Source organism: Canis lupus, chromosome 15 (genome assembly GCF_003254725.2).
Source record: "Canis lupus dingo isolate Sandy chromosome 15, ASM325472v2, whole genome shotgun sequence".
Classification (NCBI taxonomy): domain Eukaryota; kingdom Metazoa; phylum Chordata; class Mammalia; order Carnivora; family Canidae; genus Canis; species Canis lupus.
In genome coordinates, this window is record NC_064257.1 from 13,978,568 (window position 1) to 14,002,154 (window position 23,587).

Consider the following 23,587-nt stretch of genomic DNA (forward strand, 5'->3'; position numbering starts at 1 on the left):
ACTATCTGCAAAGCCCATTACCATTTGCAGAACCTGTTCCTATTCACCAGGCCCATTACTGTTTGCAGAGCCTAGCATTATCTGCAGAGCCTGAAATTGTATGCCAAACTCATCAATGTTTACAGAGCCCATTACCATCTGTAGAGCACATCCCCTCCCTGATGTCTGAGCCTATCGCTGTTACAGATCCCATTGTAATTTTCAGAGTGTCTTACTATTTTCAGAGCCTAAGACTTCACAACGACCATCCCAACTTGCTGGGCCAAACCCCACATTTGGATCTCATTATGATTTACAGAGCCACCTGCAGAGCCTGCAGAGCCAGGATCAAGGCTGAGTACATAGAGGGTGCTCAAGTGGCTCTTATGACCCATCCTGTCTAAGCACTGAGACAGAGAAAAACAGAAAGAAAGTAGGGAAATGAACAACGAGAAAATCTGTATTCATTCAGCAAGATCCTATGGGCCTATGCTTCTGTTGGGCTCTATAAGCAAATGAGGGAACCCAATAAAAATGACTTCCAGTTCTTGAATCAGGCTCTGTCAAGTGTATTAGTCATGATCTCACTTTATCTTCACCATAATCTGGAGAGATAGGCACTGTTCGTATCCCCACTGATGAGGAGAATGTCCCTGGCTGGGAGAAATCAAATAACTTACCCATTATCATGGAGTGTATTCATAGCAGGTCCAGAATTTGAACCTGGGTTTTGCTTGTTTGTTTTGTGTTTACTCCAAAAGCCATCTCTACTGATTCTCACGGCATAAAAGAGAAGCTGGAGCCTACAGAGAGATTGGCTACCTGTCTGAATAGAGACAAAGCCCTGCCCTTGAAATAGTCTAAAGTGGGAGGCTAAGCCTTTGAAAACTTTCAGAGTATCTCTGACCTGACTCAGACTGAGTACAAGTGCAAACTCTGGAGGACAAAACTCCCCCAGAGGGAACACTGAGCATCCAGGACACCCTGTCTCCCAGCCTCAGAACAAGCCAGCTTTCCCTCTCCATTCAGCTCTTGAGCTACAGTGACCTTTGAACCTGACCATAAAGATCTCCTGAAGCCATATAGAGACTTATCCAGTGTGAAAGACAAGCCTGGAGACAGGGATAGAGAGACACAGACTGAGAAACACCAGGATTCAGAGACAGGAAATCAGAGGCAAAGAGAGACAAGCAAGAGCCAGAGAGAGAGAGTTGCAGATACAGATAGAGATACAGAATCAGACAAAGACTCAAATACAGATTCACAGGCTCATGGAGAGATAGAGTCAGAAACAAGGAGCCCCTGCGAGATAGAAATAGAAACAGAGAGACCAAGAGCAGCAGAGGCAGGGGATAGGACTGGAGGGGCATGAGGTAGAAGAAGGCTCAGTGGCATCAGTTGGGAGGAGCACCTGTTCGGGCCCAACTCAGAGGCTCCACAGCACCTGGCGAAGGTGAGGGAGGCTCTTACTGAAGAGGCAAAAGATGTCCTCCCCAGGATGCTCTGGATTCAGGCTGTTGAAGAATCTGCTGGATACAACCCCAGTCCTGGGTAAGAATGGGCACACAGCCCAAACCCAGGGTTTAAGCTCTCCTCTGCCCCTCTTTACCCACGTTGAGGGTGACTCAAAAGATCGCCACCTTGAATTGGAGTGGCTTCTGGGCCTGGGATTTGGTAGACAAATGCTTTCCCTGAGCTTGAACCCAGGGTGGTGCCTTAGTGGCTCGGTGGCTTTAGCTCTCGCCTTCATCACCAGCGATGCCGATCCACCTAGATAGGAGGGCATCTTCGTAAAACAGCATGCTTGCTGTGCACACCCGGCAGGCAGCCACCCCAGCACCCCCCTATATGGAAATCCTCTGATTCCCACTACCAAGTCTTGCCCCCCAGGCTAGATAATTGGATGACTTTCTTGAAAAGGCCCCTGCTGGGGTCCAGCTGTGGCAAAGGCACAAAGTAAACAGGAGATGCTTGGGGGCCTAGCACCCAGTAGGTGCGATCAATTATGGTGGTGCTGTGGGCAGAGACCACTTGCCCACCCATGCCCAGGCTGGAGAAGAGCCCGCTGGCCTTGGCCTCTTCACCTGGTCAGAGAAAGGGAAGGGGGGAAGCAAGGAGGCCTCAGGCGGAGCTGGAGTCTCATTCGAATCTGTACTCCACTAGCCCCTGCCCCTAGCCTCAGATGGGCCATGGGCTTCTCTCTCCGGGAAGGTAATGGCTTCTGGCCTGAAACAACTGAGCCGCTAAGCCACTTCAGATTGGCTTCTCCTCTCCCCATCCACTCCTCAGACGTGTACTTGGGCTGGAAGGGGATAGCTAGGCTCCCTTCCCCTCAGGGCAGGCTGCCCAGACTGGCTCCCATCCCCTCTGTGCTCTCCTAGGTGATAAGCCTGAGTGGGGGAGGGAGGAATTGTAGTGGTCCCCATGTATCCCTTCTCCCCAGCCTCCCTCCTGTTTTGGGGTTCAGGGGTGGGGATGGGGGTGGTATGTCAAGACACCATTGGCTGTTAGAGTCCTTCTGCAGTCTGCTCTTCTGAAAATAATAGTAGTAACACAGTGCTCACAGCTTGGGTACCTACTATCAGCCAGCCACCCTGCTACATGCCTTACATTTTCTTTATATGTATCCTATGAGGAAGGTATTATTTTATCCCCATTTTAAAGTTGGGCCCTAGGCCTACAAAGGTTAAGTACCTTATCCAAGGATACACATATATTAAGCGATGCAGCAGGATATGGACCAGGACAGGCTGGCAGGGAAGGAAGGCCCAGCCCAGCTGAGGACCACTGAGGTCCTCTGAGCCCACACCTGGAGGCCCCCTAGGTGTGTCCAGATGGGGAGGCTTTTTCCTATCCTCATTCTCTTTAGTCCTACAGGCAGGCCTCCCCCTTGTGTACTCCTGAGGTGGGATCCTACCTAGGAGGCCCATCCCTACAGCCTGGTTGCTGATTATTTCTGACCAAGCCCTCCCTGCAGCCGAGGAATCAGATCTGCCCCATAGGCAGCCAGAGGAATCCTTCTTGAGCATGAAATTGGGCCTGATTGCCACATGCACCCCCACCTGGGCACCTCAGCAGGGGTTTGGTGCCAGGCCTGCTGGCAGGTCCTGCCCAGTGGGTCAGGGATGCTCAGGAGAATTTCTTCTTCAGGGTCCTCTAGCCTTTCCTTCAATGGGTTCAGGACCAGAAAGGCTGGATCAGGGAAGGAAGGCCAGTGAGGGGCTCAGGCCCAGGGAGGGGAATATCCTCCTACCATCCCCAGTGGCCTGAAATACCAGAGCACATCTTCATCCTACCACAGAATCCCCTCTCCCTCGACTGAATGGGATCCAGGGGTCAGCCCAGACCTCCAGGTGGATCCCAGATTCTGAGGGCAAGGTTCTCCCCTCCCCGCCCGGCCACACACACATATGCTCTTCCCAATAACAATGGTGTGTGTGATGGGCACGGAGTCACACATGTGCCTACAGGACAGGGGTGGGGGCAGCAGCCAGTGCTCTGCTTGCTGAAGACTCATTAGCTGATTGAGTCAGCCACAGGGTCACTCTATCACTGCCTAGGGCATGGAGTGCAGTGCCCTCCAGGCCATGGCGATTGCCCTCTGCCGCCTAGGCAGCAGTTGTGAGAACTGAGAAGGCAACTCCATTTAGTGTTTACTGTCTGTGCATGCAAAGGATTGGCCTCTCTCAGAAGCTCAGTGTGTGTGTGTGTGTGTGTGTGTGTGTGTGTGTGTGTGTTAAAGTGTATGTCCATGGTCATTTTGTGTGTGCGGGATGAGCACCTTCTGTGTCTACAGTTATTATGTGTGGCTGTGATATTGTGTGAGGGGTGTGAGGCTAGGAATACACAAACCAGTGACCATGAATACACACTGTCCAAAAGCAGACATAGTACCCCAGACATACACAAAGACTATGAACATCACAGAGCATCAAAGCACATATATTCCCTGGACACACACTGATCACACATATGGAACATTTTACAGATAAAAAGAGAGTGGGGCTTTCCTGACATCTTGCCTGGGGTTGGCTTGTAGCTGGGTTCTGTGCCTTTTTCCCAGATGGAGAAGGGGAAGCTACCACCCTCTCTGCAACCGCCTCCCTGACTGCACCTCAAGGAAGCAGTAGGCCCAGAGGACCTGGCGAGGAAAGTCTTGGACGCCCAGCCCGTAGAGAGAATGCCAGCACCTCTGCCCCTCACTAGCCAGAGTAGTCAAGGGGAACCAGCTTATCTCCCAGCCCATACCTCCCTCCCTCCCTCCTGCCCACCTGCCCTGAGAAGGCCCCATTGCAAAAGCCCAAGAGTAAGTGCAGACTTGGGAGATATGGGCTCTTGTGGCAGGCTCACACTCAAGCACACACATATTCACAGACACTAGCACGCACTTGTCTTTAGGGTCCTTCCGAGGGAAAGGGTGGGGAAGGTCCTGCGAGGCTGTGCACCTGGCCACATCTCTGCACGGGCCACAGTGTCGCTGACGTCATAGTCCTGGGGGGGGGGGCTTCCACTAGGATCACAGGAGGTGCCGCATCTGGATATAGGATCGCGTGTCTGTCTGTGAGCGGTAGAGGGTCCGCCTGTGTGTCTGTGAGGGTGACCGGGAGCCCGTGTGTTGCACGCCTGGGTGAGCGACGGCGGGCCTGGCTTACGTGTGATGCTGGGCGTGGGTGCGTGGGCGCACCTGCCTCCGCGTGTTCTCCGCCGTCCTGGGCGCTTGGGAGGGGGCGGCGGGGGCTGTGCGCCTCGGGTCCCCGTGGGCCCTGGTGCGCGACTCGGCGAGCGCGCGCGTGTACTGCGCCTGCAGGGGGGCGGCCGCGGGGCGTCCGAGCGGCGCACGCCCCTCCCCGGCCCCGCCCCTCCCCGCCCCTCCCCGGCCCCGCCCGGCCCCGCCGACCCGCCTCCGCTCGCCCCGCTGGGAGCCGCGCGGCCGCCCGCCGGGGGAGGCCCGCCCCCTCCGCCCCCTCCGCCCCCTCCGCCCCCTCCGCCCGAGTAAACTTTTCCCAAATCCCCGAGCCGCTTAGGGCGAAGCCGCCCCCGCGGCCTAATCCGCGCCCCCCGCGGATCTGCATAATCGGGTTAGCGGCCGCGCTCCCTCCCGCTCCCGCCGCCGCCGCCGCCGCGCGCGATTCTCTCGCTGTCACTTAGGGAGGCTCAGCGCGATTTGCGGCCTAATCCCCCGGGATCGCTCGGCCGCCGCTCCCCGAGGGGCCGCCAGATTGTTCCCTTCATAATTGATTGACTCTATTTGCCGGATTGGGACTTCAAAGCGCCGGCGGCGCGGGGGCGCCTGGGAAGGAGCGGGGCCTGCGGCGGGGCGGCGGGGCGCGGGGCGGCGGGGCGCGGGGCGGCGGGGCGGCGGGGCGGCGGGGCGCGGGGCGCGGGGCGGCTGGGCGCGGGGCGCGGGGCGGCGGGCGCGGCCCCTGCCCGGCGGGCGCCCTCCACCCCCGCAGCCCGTCCTCAGGCCCGGGCGCCGGCTGGAGCGCGGGACCCGCCCGCGACCGCGGTGGCCACGACGCGGGCCACGCGGACCGCCGACGGCGGGGGGCGCGCCGTGACCGCGCCCGCGCCCGCGCCCCCACCCCCATCCATCCCCCACCTCCCATCCCCCCCCCACCTCCCATCCCCCCACCTCCCATCCCTTATCCCCCATCCATCCCCCATTCCCCCCCCCCCCCAGGGCGAGGGCGGGCTCGGAGCGCAGCGCTCCGGGAGCCCAGGCTCTAAGTGCCCCCAACCTCCGGGCCTGCACAGTAGCCGCGTCCCCATTTCACAGGTGAGGAAGCAGCTTCAGAGGGCGCTCTTCCTTCTCCAAAGAGCTGCTGTGGGCAGCGCTGTTTTCGGCTCTGGGGATCCAGCGGGAGCCAGACGGACGCTGCCTCTGCCACCAAGTGGGGCTTTAGTGAAGGGGGCAGCGCACACGCAGGAAGCGAGCAGAGAGCAGAACAGAAAGCAAGGCGAAGTGATGGGATGGTGCCTGCGGAGCTAACCCAGGCTGGGTGCTCAGAGAAAGCTGCTTCTGAAGGAGCGGCCCTTCCCCCCCTCCCCCCAAACCTGAAAGCTGTGAAATGAAGGCACCAGCTTGGGGCAGCGCTTGGGTGCCCCGCACACACACCGGAGCAGAGGGGAACACCCCCCCACCCCCCACCCCGCGCAAGGGCGTGCCTTTGGCAGGTAGTAAAGCCCAGGGGAGCCCTCAGGGCTGCTGGACTCCAGCCTCGAGAGGCTGAACCCCATTTCCTTTTGCACCTGCCCAGCCTAGACGAAGCACCGTCTTTAACACGGGCTGAGCCCCTGGCGAGAAATGCCCAGACCCAGGGCACAGGTACCTACCTGTCCAGCTCCACACAGCCCACGCCTGGCTCCGGGGCCTGGCCCATCAGTGCAGGAGGGCTGTGCCTCCCTATCCCATGGATCCAAGACTGCCTTGGGAGCAGCCCTGCACCCAGAGCCTTTTGGAAATAGGGCCTGCTGCCTCCTCCACTCCTCAAGAGACAGGGGCAGTGCAGGGGGCGGAGCTGGAGGGGGCCCCACACTCCTGCCCAGCCATAGCCAGGCTCCCAGGAATCCCTAGCCCAGACTCAGGAATCCCCAGAAACCCGTAATTAATTCTTGATTACTCCCTATCTCGGCAGCTGCCATTAGCCACCTCCCCAGCCTGGGCCCAGTTAGGCCATGTAATTAAATTAGCGTAGGGAGAACACTTCCAGGCAGGAGCAAGGTATCCTTCCTCCTGCTGAGCCTCCTAGAAGTTGGGGGTGGCGAGCGCTGATGAGGAAGGCTCAGAAACACCAAGCAGACAGGGTCACACGGTGGAGCTAGAACAGGGGCTCCGGTGTAACCCCTTGAAATTAGTTCTGGCCCCCTCATCCCACCTCTCTTGAGACCTCTACTCTCAACACATATTTTAAACCTTAAGTGTCTTTAAAATGACAAGAGATTTGCTGCTGCCCTTAATTAAATTTATGCCAATTCACGGAGCTTTTGGAGAGATGGATTTGGGACAGAGGAGGGGAGAGCCCGATCTCCATGGGGTAGAAAGCAGAAGACGAGGGGGTTGCAGCACAGAGGTGTCTCCCACCTTTGGATCAAAGGGGTGGGGTAGAAAGAGGTGGGAGCAGCAGGGTGGTGGCAGGGGAGGGAGGAGAGGCTCTGGCCACAGGATCTCCCTTGAGGGTGGAGTCTTTCTTTCTTTCTTTTTCTTTTCAGAAACCAGAGAAAGTAGCCTAAAAGAACACCCAGAGGGTGGAAACTGAAGCCCTAAACCAAGGCAGAGGGGCTAGGGAATTAGGGCCTCTACACAGTGAAGAGGACCTCGCTGGAGTCTAGACCGCCACATCCCAGGAACCAGGCTTCCCTCCCTGGATCCTTCCCTCCCTCAATCCTGGGAGATGCTGGCTGACAGCCCTCCCTCCCCCCAAACCCAGCTCCTTGTCACTTCAGAAAATCAGAAATAAGCCTTAGTGATTAGAGGGAGACGCGAAAGAGATGGGGCTTAGAGGCCCAGGCTCAGGGAGGTGTTAAGAGGCGAGAGGGACTCAGAGTATTAGGGGGGCAGAGCTAATAGCTTCTCTGGATGCCCCTCCCCCCAGGACTGTGGTACTCAGGGGAGGAGGGGGGAGGCAAGGGATGAGATGATGTGGGGAAGAGAATGGAAAGAAGATGTGGAAGGGAAGAAGGAGGCTGGGAAAGAGAGGAGCTGGAGGAGGGAGCGAGGAAAGGCGGGAAGAGGGATGGAGAAAGAGGGAGTGAGACTTGGAAGTAAAAGGTGAGGAAAGAGATGTACAAATGAAACTGGATGTCGCTGTCCCTATTTGGTTGGGGGAAAAAATACATTTTATAAAGCTAATACCCAGTATTGATAGAGTAGGGACATGGATACTGGGGGTACAAATTCCCACAACCCTGGAGGGTCTGGAGGCAGAGGGCATTTTGGCAATAATCAGCAAAATTTTAAATATGCATCCCAGGGGCTGAACAATTGCACATTTCTGGGCATCTGTCCCACAGCAGCGCTGGCCTGTGTGCAGGGTGGCGTAAGGACAGGGATGGTTGCTGCCATGAAGCAGTACCTTGAGCGAAGACAACCTAAGGCATCGCGGTGTGGCCATATCACGGAAGACTAGGTACCCAGGAAGAAGGAGGAGCTGGACCTGCCGGCCCTGGTTTGGGAAGACACAGCACATGTCCTTCAGTAACCAGAGTAGGTCATTAAACAATAGGAATAGTAGGGTTCCAATTTGAAATGTTAAAAAAAATCACTTAACACTTAACACGATGTGGGGGTTGTGTGTGTGTAAATGTATACAAATGGCTGGAAGGAAGGAGAACCCCCAGTTACTGTCAGTGGGATTCAGGGGTTAGGGATGGGGGGGTATTTAGCTTTTCACTTTGTATTCTTTTGCATTGTGTGTGTGTGTGTGTGTTTTAAGATTTTATTTGACACAGAGAGCACAAGCAGGGGGAGCGCCAGGCACCGGGAGAGGGAGAAGCAGGCTCCTCACTGAGCAGGGAGCCCGAGACACAGGGCTCCATCCCGGACCCCAGGATCTTGACCAATGCCTCTGCATTATGTTTCTAGAATGAGCTTTTTTTTTTTTGAACCATGTATTAGTTATGTACACTTGAGAACAATGATTTTCTAAGAGGAGTGAGGAAGGGAGGGCAGGAGGAAGGAAGACAAGAAGGTAGTAAGGCCCAGGAGAGGCCTTAGGAAGCAGAATGGCTGGGGCAGGAGTAGTGGTGCATGGGGGGTGGCCTCCAGGAAGGAGGGTGGCTTCCAACCAGGAAGTGCCCAGACACATTCCTTACCCCTGTCCCCATCACAGAAAATCTGGCTGAGGCCTGAGTAATTGAAGGCTAATTGGGTTTTAGGCTTGTTAATGCTCCTGCAGATGTTTGCACAGAGGAGAGCCAGTCGATCCGGATAAATGACTCCCCGTGGGACTCCAGTGGGGGAAGAGACACTGAGGAGAAAGGGAGTAGGAAGCAGTTTTTCAGCTCACTCGAGAGGGGTGTGGGTGGGGGTTCTGTCCCTGGGAACGCTGAGGAGCCCTTGGGCTTTGTGGAGTGGGGGAGGTGGAAGGGAGAAGCTGGGCTGGGGAAGTTCAGGCCCTAGTCAGGGCAGGATTCTGATCCCAGCAGGGAGGAGCCCAGGAGAGAAGCCAGGACTGGTGACCCCAGCCAGAACCCTACACACTGCAGCGTGGGGGTTCCTGTCTCCAAAGGAAGTGAGAGGGCAATCGAGCTACCTGTGATAGGCAGGGAGGACCACTAGAGCTTCTGCCCACACCCAGGAGCAAATTATTTGGCTCACAAAGAATGGGGTCCCTTTGAGAACTAGATCCTGGGCTGTGCTGAAGCGCACCCTACGACCCTCTGAAGCATCCTGGACCTCCAGGCCTACCTCACAGTCCTCCCTCCCACATTCCCCACACCCCATCCTGCTCCAGAGCTGCCCAGCAGGAGGCAGCTTGCCTGCTGGGCTGCAGGACCTCTGAGGCTCCCCATTCTCTGGCTTCGCTTCTCGCTTTGAGCCTTTTGGAGGCTCCTGACTCTAGTACAAGCATGTGGGCAGGAGGGATGGGACTAGAGGAATGATAGCCTCTCTAGGGCTCCCCTGAAGAGACCAGATGATGCCAGAGGAGCCCCCAGGAAGGGGAGTCAGGCCCAGACAGCCAAGGAAGGAGAGGAAGACTCTAAGAGAACATGAAATGTTCTGTTTTGCAAAGTTACTGGTTGGGGGGAGGTCCATGTGCTACTTGGGAGCTGGAAATCCGGACTCAGGAGGAACCCATGGTGAGGCCCTTCCCCCGATAATCCCCACCCTCCATAATCCCCTCATCTTCTCCAGGGGTCAGAAATACAGGATGTGCTTTTAAAGGATCAGCTGCACATTTGTTTCCTCTTCCTCCTCCTCCTCCTCTTCCTCCTCCTCTTCTTCCCCAGGCCTGACTTGGGGACTCGGGGGCCCCTCTGACAAGGCAGGGAAACGTTTAATGAGTTTGCACCCCTGAGAGTGCAGTGACTGACAGCTGCCCCGGGGGTCACCACTCCTCTTGTCCTGGAAGAGGATGCAGCAGCTGCTGGGCTCTGCGTGTGCATGTGCAAACACGCCTGTGCTCCCTGTACATGCACACCTGGGGCTGAGCTGGAGAGAGACTGGCCAGGGCCACCCTTCCTGGGGACAGAAGCTGCTTCGAGGGGCTGAGGAGTGGGGAAGGACCTGAGAGACTGCTTGGGGTCCTTTCTAGGGGTGCCTCTGGCCACAAGCCTCCACTCTCTCCCTGGTCTCCTCAGGTCACCCTCCACACTCTCAACTTAGGCCAGGCTGGTGGGAGGGAGGCCTAAGGCTGCCCACAGTGGGGTTTGAAGGAATTGGGGGGTATGGTCGATGTGAAGGCCTGAGTCTGCATGGGTAATGAGGCCAGGGACTGGCTTGTCAATAGCATTTAAGTACTTTTCTCCCATTTTCAGGCCAGACTGAATTATTTATTCGTTTTTGGTCAATCGCTGGTAATGTCATTAGCATTTGTCCATCAGAGGTAGGGAACAGAGTGGGAGCATTCCCCCCCAACTGACCCCCGCATCCCAAACTGGCTCAGAGGTCAATCCGTCCAGTTCCAGTTCCCTGCCCCTGCTCCCGAGTTACCCAAGGACCAGAATCTCTCAGAGGCCCTGCATCCAGGATGTGCTCTATCCCCTCATGTCACGGCTTCAAGCCTCATGGAGCTAAGGAGCCAGGTAGTAGGCGTCCTTCCTATTCCTCTCATGCACACCCGGGTCATTAACTTAGAAAGTCGGTCCTCCCACAGTCAGGCACCGCACCGGCTGGCTGGCCCCTTGGAAGGTAGGCCAGGCCTGGCAAAGGAGGACCTGGGCTGACCGAGTGGCGAAAGGCCCTGGGAGCAGGCAGGCGGGGCACGGCCTGCCTCTTGGCCCACAGCCTGCTCTACTTCCTCAAACTCAGCTCTTTTTTTTTTTTAAATATTTTTTTTTAATTTTTATTTATTTACGATAGTCACACACACAGAGAGAGAGAGAGAGAGAGAGAGAGGCAGAGACATAGGCAGAGGGAGAAGCAGGCTCCATGCACCGGGAGCCCGACGTGGGATTCGATCCTGGGTCTCCAGGATCGCGCCCTGGGCCAAAGGCAGGCGCCAAACAGCTGCGCCACCCAGGGATCCCTCAAACTCAGCTCTTAACATGCTGTCCTTCTGTCATTCCCCCTCAGACTGGGCTCCCAAGTCAAAGTTGTACTTCTCCTCTCAGACCAGGCTCACAGGAAGTGACCTGCCTCCCCACTCAGATTAAAATCTCAGAGCGGGCTTCCTTCTCTTGCTTCCTCTTTCAGGCCAAGACCCCAGGCTGGGTCTTTGGGGCAAGCCCTCCCTCCCGGCTCAGTCCACAGGATGGCCTACACCACGGAAACCCAGGGCCCCATCCCCCGCAGGGTCCATCCTCAGGGAAGGAGGATGCTGCTGCTGGCCCTTGCCTGGCTGACTGTGGGCATCGAGCTCAGGAGCTCCTAACCCCAGGCCCTTCAGTGGCCAACTTCATCTTCCATCCTCAACTGTGAGACTCAGAAAGCCAGCGAAGGGCAAGACGTCCTAAGGAGACCAGAGGGAGAAGAGGCTTGCTGGGGCGTGCTCTGGGGACCAAGCGTGCGAAGCAGCAGGACTGGGCAGAGGGAGAGGTCCAGCCGTGGCACTGGGGCAACAGTGGCCTCAGCCGGTCCCATGGGAAGCTTGAGGTAAGGGGCCAGACCTTGTACTCCCGCGCTGACCAGTCATCCCAGGGAAAGGGCATAGCCTTGGGTGGGGCAACTGAGGCCCATTCCCCCATGAGGAAGTTGACCATGAGCCATGAGTAGCCGGCCCCCGGTGGCCACAGGAATGAGGACACTGGGCAGCCCAGCAGCGTCCACACAGACTTTCCAGGCAGCACAGATGCAGGGGCAGCAGGAGTCTCGGTGGGGTGGCTCAGTGTGTGACTCAGTGTGTAGTCATGTAAGTCTGGGGGTGGCTACATGAAGCACTTTGAATGGGGGTATAGGGATGAAGAGGTTTGGGGTCACAGAGAGGTCTAGGGTAGCATGAGGGACAAGGCAGAGATGGCCTGGGGGGACACCAGCGGACCAGAAGTTCGGAAGAAAGAGCTGGTGAGAGGGGTCTTCATGCTGCTGCCGCCTGGGCTGGGCCAGGGCTGGCGAGCTGGCCAGGTCTGGGCAGCCTGAGTAGAAGGGAAGGCCCCTCCTCAGCATGGTAGGCTCCTCAGTCACTAAGCAGGATTAGCCTCCTCTTCCTCAGGAGGAGGGGCTCCCTCCTGCATCAGCTACCAGCTCTGGCCCTAATCCCCCTCGCTTTCTAATCCACCCACGACTTTCTTAGGCATTAACGTTGGGCTCTCAGCTCCCTAAGCACCACCCTGAAGATGGGAGCCGGGCTCTGAAGGGAATTAGGCCAGCCTCAGAGGATGGTTCTGCAGACAACCGGAGGGAGGCCGAGAACAGCCCCCACCCCAGCCTCTCCTCCTCTGCAGCCCACCCCTACCCCCCGGCCCCACCCCCAGACAAGGTCCAGAGTCTCCCAGGGGGTCTCCTTCAGGTCACTGCTGGAGTCAGGCAAGGACGACAGGGGGTGAAGAAGTTCTGAAGAGGAAGAGGACCCTCTAGGGCGGGTGCTGAGTCTAGAGGTAGTGCCATGCACAGCCTGGCAAAGGCGAACAGGAGAGTTCAGGACACTCTGTGCCATGAGAGAGACGGGAAGGGTAAACTAAGATCAGATCGTGTAGGGCCTTGAGCGCCAGCTGAGGAATGTGGACTTTACGGGGGAAGAGTAAGGGGTCGTGGTGGGCAAGTGCCGGGATTCAGACCCATTGCTTTGGTGCCTGCAAGGACTGGAGGGGTGGGGGACAGAGATTGGGGGTGGGGAGACCCCTGCTGTGAGGCTAGCAACAGGCAATGAGACCCAGTGAGGACCCCCACCCAAGGTCACCCAGCACAGCTAGACAGCATGGCACTCCATGTGGGGGCCGGGACAGGTGCAGCCCCCGTCTGGTTCAGGGGCTCTATGAGTATCTGGGGGCGGGGGGAGCGACACGAGGGTGCCCCAGAGGCAAGGTGGAGCAATAGCCCATTGGCTGTTGGAGGCTGCCTTCCAGGGCCTCTTAACCAATATTTCAACTATTAGAAACAGGTTGCAGCGCCTGCAGCACAGGACAGGAGTGGCCTGGTGGGCGAGACCTTCCCCTGCCCCAGGACGCCTCCCTTTAGGGCTAAGTTATCTGCAGATATTTGGGGGTTGGTAATGAGTATTCATTAAACCAAGTACTACTAAAATTCTCCTTATCCTACCCCTCGGGCTGGGCAGCAGTTGTTTGCCCATTTTTTTTACCGGTGAGAAAAATGAGGCTCAAAGGGAAGTCACTTTTCCTAGACCCACACAGCTAGTGACAGCACTGAAGCCAGGGACGCGGAGAGGGCAGGACAGCCATTCACAATTCGGGAAGGCAAAGTAGTGCAGTGGTTTCAAGTGTAAATTACTGGGGTCTGATGGGCTGGGGATCGAATCCACGCTCGGCCTGGCCTGCCTACTATGGGGCAACCTCCTGGAGTTTCTCATTTGTCGATGGGTTAATAATACCAACTCACAGGAAGTGAAGGCCAGGGGAAGGGGAGGCCAGGGAGGAGAATATATGTACAGGGTTCCACTGGGAACCCAGGTCGGGGGGCACATGGTTGCTGTTGTTGCTGCCGGAGGCCACCGAGTGGACAGAGGGGCAGAGGCTGATTCCCGCTCTGTTTGCTTCTTGGATGCACCTTCCCAGAGGTGCTAGCAAGCAGCTGGCGCCCCAGACCCCTTGAGGGGGTTAGGCAGTAGGGCGGGCAAGTCAGGGCGTTGAGCAGGTGGTGGGATGTTAAAAGGCTGGGAGTTCATCAGGGCAGGTTTGTTAGGCTCTCCTGGCAGGCCCCTCTCATTGGGCCCTGCTAATGAGCTTCCACTGGATTATCCGCTCCCACCTCCGCTCCGTTTACTCTGTCAAATCGAGTTTGCATTTTAAATGGGAATTTGACAAGACGGGCAATTTGTCTGCTGACGAGGTTAATGGGTGTTAGCCCTGCAGACTGTGGAGGGAGAACCCAGGCCCCAGCACGGCCTGGCCTCTGCCCAGATCAGTGACCCCGGCTGCTGCTCCTCCCGGCACCGCAGCCACTCGGGGCCTCCCGGTGGCCAGAGGCTATCCCTAGATGTCTGGCTCACCACCTCCAGGCAGTCTTCCCAAAAGCACTGTGCCCTACTGCTCAGGCTGGTGACATTCTCCTCCTCCTAGATCCAGACAGGGCTCCCAAGGGCTGGGCCATGTCACCCCCTCTCAGACCCAGGTTCCCAGGGCAGTGCCAGATTTTCCCTCACAGTTGGGCTCTCAAGGGCTGGGCAGTGCCACCTCCTTCCTGCTCCCCCTCCCACTGACCTCTCCCAAATGTGACTTGAAATGGAGCCAGGAGGGCTGGGATCGCCACATCCCGAGTCCCAGGGCTAGGATATGGACTGGTTGGCAAAAAAAAAAAAAAAAAAAAAAGATTGCAAAGCCATCACCTCCAAGCTTGGGACCCCATGTAGACCAAGCCCCAGTGTTGGGGCTCACAGGGGAGCGGAAGAACCCTGCTGAGACTTCCCGATTGGGGCCCAAGTCCACCTCCCCCACATGGGACCCTTCGTTGAGCCACCTCCTCCGAGGCTGAGCAAGAGCCCGGGTTCCTGGGACCCCAGCCCGAGCCAAGAGCAGCACCAGGCCAGGGTGGGCTCAGGCCGTGGAAGATGCCTCGGCTGCCCCTCCTCCTGAGGACCCAGCGCCCTTCCCCGCCCCAGCTAATGTGCCACAATTACCTCCTAAGTGCCCAAACAAATGTGGCTGCTGGGGAAAGTGACACGGGCTCCAGGTGATGGATTCGTGCCATCGGGGAGCCGGGCGGAGCGGGCCCCGAGCGGGGGGGCAACACTAATATTGTATCAGCGTCGGCGCCGGCGCCACGAGCCGGTGATGAATATGTGTCACTTTACACGGCGCACACTCGGGGGCCTGGCTGCGCAGGCATGGAAAATAGAGTGTCTGGGATTAATGATATTGAAAATGATAGAGAGCAGATTGGAAATGGCTTCGCCCGCCCGACCCGCGGAGATGGAAACGTACCTCACAGCTATCTGCCCAGCCGGTCCCCACCTGCCCCCCCTCCACCAGCCACAGAGGCCCACGCAGGATAAGGACCCTGAGTCTTGTCCCCACCAGCAGCTCCTGGGGATGGCATATAGTTGGGGGGGGGGGGATACACCTGTGAGCCAAGACATAGGACATGAAGGAAATCTCAGCTTCTGATTGACCTTTGACCTTGGTCCCAGATGAGCCTGACCCCAGTCACCCAGTGAACCTTGACCTTGGCCACAGACCAACTCCTGACCCCAGCTCCAGCTGAGCCCTGCCTCTGGCCACAGACTGAGTCTGCTGGAGCCCGCCAAGCCTCTCCCCAGACCACGAGGGCTGGGGCAGTGGAGCCGGGGAGGTGAGGAATGAGGTGGGAAGGTGTGGCTCACTCAACATAGGGCACCCGTGCTGGAGGGCAGCTAACAGGCCCGTCTGTTACTCCACGGTGTAGACTCCTGCGTCAGTAAGCAAGCAAACAGGTGTCTTCTCCACTGATGTCATCTTAGTAGTTAACTGTGTTGGTACATGTTTGTGGGTATGTGTGTTTATGGTACGTCTGTTCACAGATATACCTGTAGGGTGGTATCTGGTGGGTGCAGGGATATGGGTAATGGGGCTTGCTCCCCTGCATGCCTTGGTGTGTCCAGACATCCACGGGGGCTCCTGAGCGTGTATGTGAGTGTGCCTTATTTTAGGCCGCTCTGTACAGGGGTGTAAGGATGCCTGTGGTGTGTGCGTGTGCATCTGTGTGTCTGTGAAGGTGCATGTCTGGTTGCCACAGATGGAGGGGCTCTGGTGGGTGGGCTCTAGTAGAGGGAAATCCTTCGATGAGGCCCAACCCTGTTTACAGGTTAAATTCCTAGTACCAGGGCAAGATGCCTCTCCCTGTTGGAATGGAATCTAGCACACTGGGATTTCAAATTTGCCAGGTAGACAGCAAACCTGAGACCACCAGCCTGGCCTCATCCATCCCAATATCCATCCCAATCCAAACCAAGGTGAGGAGGATACATCTACATCAACATCATTCGTCCCATCATTCATTGGGCTCATCGTTGGTACTTACTGTCTTTGAAGAACAGAACAAACATGCAAGGTCCAGCCACCAGAGGAAACAGACACTAAAGGAGTAAACAGGTAAGTAAACAAATAATGACACAATGTAAAAAAGTGCCACAAAATAAATACTCAAAAGACTACAATAGAGTTAATGGAGTAACCCATCATTAGACGGGGCAGGTGGTCAGGGTTGGCTCCTCTGTGCAGATGACATCTGAGCTGAGGGAGGAATGCAACAGAGAGTGCAAAGGCTCTGGGCCTAGTCTGGGCCCTGTCAGAGAGAAGTCAGGGGAGCAGCAGGAGGGGATGGTGCTAGAACAGACTGGCCTCAGGAACCAGGGTGAGGAGTTTAGGGGTCGCTTCCAGTGAGATGTGGAGCCATCAGAAGGTTGAACCAAGAGAGTGATATGGTCACGTCTGCATTTTTACAAGAAATTAGAGGTGTTGAGAGTACAAGCAGGAAACCTTCTAGGAGGGGGGGTTCTGGTAGCATCTTAGGCCTGGGGTCCAAGTCCCCCCAGTACCATGAGCAGCTCCCACACATGCCATCATTAATACTACCACCAGCAGTAGCAGCAGGAAAGCCAACCGGTGTTTCATTGAGTCCCTCCTAGCAGCGTCTGGGCGCCCTGGGTTCCCTGTCCACACTCTCCCCAGTCCTGCCACACCAGCCCCACCTGTACCTCTCTTCCGCCTCACTCTCCATCCTATGGGGTCTCCCGGACAAGCTCCTTCTCCCAGACCACTGAGTCTTCCCAGCTTTGTTCTCATCCCAAGAACCAGTCCTGAGGAAGCCAAGAGCTCCTGCGAAGCTATGAATGAATGTAGGAGGGAGCTTCACTGGTGGCAAGAAGCCAGCTCCTGGAGACAGCCTCCACCGCCCCCCCACTCAGATACCAAGGGAGAGGCACAGATTACCCTACACCACCCCCCTCCTGCCAGAGGATCCCATAAAGCCTAGTACACAGTAAGGCCGGGGGTTCACCTCCCGGTCCACGTGTCCCCTTGGCTGGGAGCCACACGGGAGGAACCCCGGGTGTCTGGTTCGCCACTAGCACGGCGCTGGCACACACAGGTGCCTGTGGGAAGTGTGTGGAGGGACAGGACTTGCAGCAAGTGCCACTGGGTGGGGGGCAGAGCTGGGGGACCCGACTCCACCCCTAGACTCGGCCCCAGCCCCTCCTGCCTTGGCACCCGGAGCCCCATGGCAGCGGCTTTCTGTACTTGGGGGAGGGGGAAGGGGGGCTGTGAGCCCTCTGGGGGCTCCTCTCTCCCTCTCTGCTTCCCTCTCCGGCCTTCTGCGGGCTGCCTTCCTTCTCCTTCTCTCCACGCCTCTCCCGGCTCCTTTCTCTCCCTCCTTCCCTGCCTCTCTCTCCCGGAGTCATTTGCGGAGCGGAGATGGCCTAGCCCATCTGGGAGCGAGCGCGGTGACGGAGGCGCAGGTAATAGCAAGTGGAGGAGAGAGACGGGGAAATTTATGACATTGAAAATGACTGAGGGAGAGAGTGTGTGCGTGTGTGAGTGTGCAGGAGCAGGGGGGGAGCCCTGCTGGCTGGCTCTCACACGCACTCCCAGCCCTGCTCCCCTCCCTCCAACCTTGCGGAGAGGACGGGAGCGGGCTGCCAGCCCCGGGAAAGACAGACGCGCAGACCGACCGACAGGCAGTGGGGAGGATACAGAGGGTGAACGGGAGGAGGGGAAGACGAGCAGGTGAGAGGAGCCAGATCGAGCCAGACGGGGCAGGTGGTCGTGTGGCTGCGGGGCCTGCCGGGCTCCCAGCCGGCGCCCCCTTCAGGGTGTCCCCGGGGCCTGGCAGCCGCCAGTCTGCAAGCTGAGTGAGACATTGTGGAAGGGAAGAGGCTGGGGTCGCAGGGCGGATCTCCTTCCTCCCAGCCCAGCTGTTTTGAAGGTGCTGGGGTGGGGGGAGCCAAGTAGACGGACTAGGTCTTGGAACCACCCCCTCTGGACCAGGAGGGAGGGGAATGGCCAGACCGACCTCCCCGCACCTTCTGGAAGTCAGGGGAGAACCTGTTTCCTTGGGGTGCTAAGCCCAGAGTCCACGCTGCCCTAGCCACCCCTACACCAGGGTGTTACTGAAGACAAGAGTAATTAGACATCCTTGAGAGAGCTGACCACTCCCCACCATGACCCGTGGCCACCCCAGACCCCGCAGACTACACTCCACCCCCCTGTTCAGCCCCATTCTGCGGCCTCCTGGCCCTAATGCTGCTGAGTCCCCTCCTCGTCACCAAGTCTTAACCCAGGGCTGTTCTTTGCTCAGATTCCTTCCTCCTCTGGGTCTAAGTTTTCCCATCTGTAAAATGGGAATAATAACGCCTACCTGTGCCCATTCTCCTTGGGCCAGAGAAGCGATGCCAGGACTCAGGGTAGACTTTGGTCTAAGTCTTGAGATTCTTCTCCATTGGAGAACGTGGGTCGTCTTAACTCCCAGGAGCTCTCAGCAGCTCTGGCTGACTCTGTGGGTGAAGGTGAAAGAAAAGGAACCCCCCCCCCCGACACACACATACACATGCATACACATACACACACACACACATACACGCACACAGCCATCTCCTGAGAAGGCCGACATATCGGGTATTCAAAGGGCAGAACCCTGCATGCCTTGGCTCTGGAAGAAGGCTGAAGCCTAGAGAAGGTTGGGCCTTGCCCTCGACGTAAGCTGAGGACCGAGCCAAGCTGTGGTCTACTAGTCCTGACCATGCGCCAGGCCCCTGGTCCTGCCAAGTGTGGGCAGAACAGGTGGCTTAGGGTTCTTAGAGACCTCACCTCCCTCCCAGCAGCTTGACTGAGAATAGGGGCCCGAGGCCACTTTCCCCTCCACAGCTCTGCCCCTTTCTCCCTGCCAGCTTACCACTGAGGCCCCATCCTTCCCCTCTCTTCTCCTTTCTCCCCTGCCCTGCAGCCCTGTCCCTGACAGACTTCTTGGACTAACCCCTCCTAGCCCAGGGCATCTGAAGAGGTGACCGAATGCAGTAGTTGGAAGCACAAGCTTTCAACCCAAAAGGCCCCAGATCACAGCTCTGCCCCTTGGCTAGGTGACCTTAGGCTCTTCATTGAATGTTTCTGAGCTTTATTTCCTCATCTGGCAAACGGAGCTATAACGGTCTGGCTCCAGGATTCCATGGTAATCCACGGTGAGGGTCCCAGGAAATCACAGATACAAAGTGCCTAGCACAGAGGAGGTGCTCAGCAAATGCCAGGGTGCTGGCTTCAGTCCCTCTGGCACCACATCTGTGTCTTAGCTTTCTGCTGTCCTTGGAGGGATGAGGGTGAGAGCTTAGGATAGAGAGAAGAGGAAGGGCAGTGGCAGCAGCTTCAGAAGACTCTTGCTCACTTAGAAGTGACAAAGCCAGAGCTACAGGGGAGAGACGCAGGTGAGTCCCTAGAGGCACTTACCCTATTCTGAGAACCAGGAGGAAGCCACATTTCAAAGGGGCCGTCCAGTCTGTTCCAAGGCCCATATCCTCATCCTGCTCCAAGGCAGCAACGGCCACTGTCTGGGGAGCAGTGGGGGAGGTGAAGAGTTCACTGGGCCCATGGGCTGTGCTGGCCTCAGGCCTCCCACCCAGCCCCCTTGCCCTGGCCCGGCCCATTGTGGCCGCATAAAAGGTGACGGATGGTTAATGGGGGAGATAACAGGATTCATAAGGGAAATTTATCGGTCACTCTGGTGGTATAAATATGTTTATAGCAGACCAAGGGGAAATGAAGAAGCCCCAATAAATCATTGTGAAGCCACCAGCTACTAATAGGCGAGCGGTCGCGGGAACCCCAGCATTGGCGCTTGCAGACACCCCCTCTGGCAGCCCGATAATGGCATGGTAGGGCTGCAGACTTGTCAGGCCAGACGCCCGGCCCACGCCATGGTGGGAACAGGACCCAAGGGGCTGCCTCTGCTGGACCTGAGCTGTCCTGCCCACTATGCAGCTTGTCCCTTCTGTAACTCTGGGCTCATTCACACTGGCAGGGCTGAGGGAACCGGGCAGGGGTCACACTGGACCTCGTCTGGGAGGTCCTGTAGCGGAGGGGTTAAGGAAGCTCTGGAATCAGACCTGGCTTCAACCCTTGATGCTACTGCTTCCCAATCCCAGTCTCTCTTCATGTTTCCCTGTCCGCAAAGTGATTTCACATCATGGGGAAGTGGTTGGGAGGCAGAAAGGGATAATCCACTAATCATAGTACTTGGCACCTTGTAGGCCTCAATATAGTAGCCGTTCTTATTCTTTACTTTCCCTCTTGGGAGAGTGCTATGTACACGTGAGAACATTCTTAGAAAGTGTCCTAGGGACGCCTGGGTGGCTCAGCAGTTGAGTGTCTTATCTTCGGCTCAGTGTGTGGTCCCAGGTCCTGGATCGAGTCCCACACAGGGCTCCTTGTGGGGAACCTGCTTCTCCCTCTGCCTATGTCTCTGCCTCTCTCTCTCTCTCTCTCTCTCTCTCTCTCATGAATAAATAAATAAAAATAAAAAAGAAAGAAAGAAAGTGTTCCAGTGTTCCAGATTAAGGAATTTGAGGCTCAGAAGTGAAGGGACTTGCCCCAGGTCACACAGCTAGGAGAGGCTTTGATGCCCAAGCCCAGACTCTTCCCTCTGTCCCATCTCAGACCCTGCTCCTTCTTCAGAGTTCCTGGGGGTTTCCTGTCCCTACTGCCTCCAGGAGAGGCCTAGGATGCCAAGAACCAGAAGTACAAGCCCTGGGGGCTCTGGCTGCAACTTACTGGTGCTGGTGAGCTGGGCCTCAGCTTCCGCCAACCCACCCACCACCACCCCTCCCACCACCACCCCTACCCTCCTGCCCCTGCTCCTCCCTCCCCTGTTCTCCCCCAAGCCCTGCATAGCAACAGCTGGACTCAGTTTCTGTGACTTCACCCCAGCATGAGGGTGGCTTGAAGCTTTCCACTGATCTGTACAGAGTGCTTTACATGCAGCCCTGCCCTCTGAACCCTGAGCCTTGGTTACAGCCTCAGTCCAAGCCAAGGTCCCCTCTAGCCAGCTCACCCCTCCATTCACTTGTTCAACAAAGCTCACCCCTCCATTCACTTGTTCAACAAACGCTTCGGTAGCTCCAGGTAGCTCCCTCCAGAGGACCCAGGTAGGCAAGGCCCTGCCTCACCCCAGTTCAGGGTCTGCTGGAGAAGTTGGGCCTGGATCCTGCGACAGAACGGGGTGTGTGCTGGGCTGAGGCAGGTGCAGGCGCTGGAGAGGCCAGGAGGTGAAGCATTTCCAGGGAAGGGAGCCGCTTGGGTGAGAGCCTGTGGGGCAGACAGGACTTCCAGAGTCCACTGAGGGTGGTTTCACCACCCCTCTCTCAATCCTGGGGCTCTGCAGACACCCCCAAGTCAGACTCTAGCCTCACTTTGGGCCTGTTCCTCACCTCTCCTCCTCTTCTGATGGTCACGCTGGCCAGCTCACCTCCACGCTGGACAACGCCCCAGCCTGCTCCCCGGTTTCCTGCCGGAACTGTGCTCCCCACCTTCCCCCCCAAGAGCTCGGACCAGCAGTCCGGTCTCCCCCAGCCCTGGAGGCCTAGGGTCCCTACACACAGACGGGGGAGGGGAAACGGGGCCTCTGAGGTTCTGGCCGCTCCCCGCTCCCCCCGACTCCCCCACCCCCGACTCTCGGGAGAGGAGGGACCCAGCCCAGCCGCCTTTGCCTGGCCCGAGCCTCTGCGCGTTGGTCCAGGCCTCCACCTCCGGGTCCCCGCGGCTCTCTCCCGCGCGGTGTCGGGCTCCAGCTCTCGCCGCCGAGCCCTCCCGAGGCCGGGCGGGGGAGATCGCTCCGTAAATAGGCGGATGGCCCCGGGCGCTCCGGGCGCAGACACTCGTTTTTAGAGCCGGTAATTGACTCCTTTCAGTTGATAATTCATGGCTTGCATATGCGCTTTAATGCGGGCGCCCGGGGAGGCGCGGGGCGGGGGCGGGAGCGGGGGCGGCGGGGCTGGGGGGCTCCGCCGGGTCCGGGTGCCCGGGACCGCGCTGGGGACGGGGTTGGCGGAGAGGCTGCTGGCGGAGCCTGCCGAGGGCAGAGGGGGCGGGCAGACACGCGGCCCCCCACCCGCGCAGCCGCGGGGGAAACTGAGGCCCCGGGAGAGGCGAGCTCCTACCTGCGCCCCCAGCGCGGGATCAAGACCAGAGCTCAGGGCACCCCCTTCCCAAAGGGTCCCAGGCGGGAGCCTCCGTGCCAGGCTTTGTAGACACCCCGTCCCACTGGAATTCTTTTCTTTTCTCTTTCTTACTTTTCTTTTCTTCCTTCCTTTCTTTCTTTTTCTTTCCCTTCCTTCCGTCCTTCCTTTTTTTTTTTAAAGATTTTATTTATTTATTTATTCATAGAGACACACAGAGAGAGAGAGAGAGAGAGAGGCAGAGACATAGGCAGAAGGAGAAGCAGGCACCATGCAGGGAGCCCGATGTGGGACTCGATCCAGGGTCTCCAGGATCACGCCCTGGGATGAAGGCGGCGCTAAACCGCTGAGCCACCTGGGCTGCCCCTCCTTCCGTCCTTCCTTCCTTCCTTCCTCACAAGCAAGGAAAGTGCAGAAGCAGACTCCCCACTGAGCAGGGAGCCTGACGCAGGGCTCAATCCCAGGACCTTGGGATCATGACCTGAGCCAAAGGCAGACGCTTAACCCACTGAGCCACTCAGACTTCCTAATTCTCCGGTTTCAAAGCTAAATTCCTCCCCGGAGTGACCCACTATTGCTCTCAGGCTCCTCCAGGAGGAGCTGGCTTTCCAAGGTGAATTCTGGACACTGACACCAGACCGGAGGCAGCCTCTCAACCTGCAGTGACTCCCAGGCTGGGAGGGGACCCCGAGTCCTCTCCCACCCGGCTTCCACCCTCTGGGGATCCGTCTCATCTGGTGGCTGGGGCAGATGTAGTCATTTCCACCTCACAGAAGAAGCAGGCTCAAAGAAGCTGGGGGACTTCCCCACTGCTCCTGGGCAGGCTGATCCGGAAGCGGGACACGTGTGTCCAGGCCAAGCCTTCTGCAACGGAAGTAACAGGAGTGGGAAGGGGAGAAGGAGGCAATGCCCTGTCCCTGGGCATCCCATGCGCACCCACCCACGGCCTCAGCCACTACGGGAAGAGGCCCTGAGGAAGCCAGTGACCTGCCCACAGTCACGCAGACCAGGGCTGATTTTAGCTGAAGACGATGCTGGCAGGTAGTGAGAGGTTACAGCTCAGTACAGGAGCTGAAGCTGGAGCTGGGGAGGAAGGCAGTTTTGACCCAAATATCAGTTCAGGAGAAACAAGAGAAAGCACAGCCTGGAGGGAAATCTGGCCCAAGGAGAGGCTTCCCATGTCCTTGGCCCCTTGCGCTGGTATC

General features: G+C 57.6%; 1 long non-coding RNA gene across 5 annotated transcripts in view; it reads right to left on the reverse strand.

Annotated features, from left to right (window-relative positions):
* LOC112642547 (uncharacterized) overlaps positions 1–19,804 on the reverse strand; it is a 29,359-nt gene extending 9,555 nt beyond the window's left edge. The window contains exons 1-2 of one of the 5 annotated variants that reach the window (XR_003125312.3): positions 19,660–19,804; positions 18,581–18,716 (exon numbers count right to left, since the gene is read on the reverse strand). This is a non-coding gene — a long non-coding RNA (uncharacterized LOC112642547). The other 4 variants (XR_007402487.1, XR_004805375.2, XR_003125313.3 and 1 more) reach the window with 4 other exon arrangements.
* Between the last annotated feature and the right edge of the window lie 3,783 nt (positions 19,805–23,587).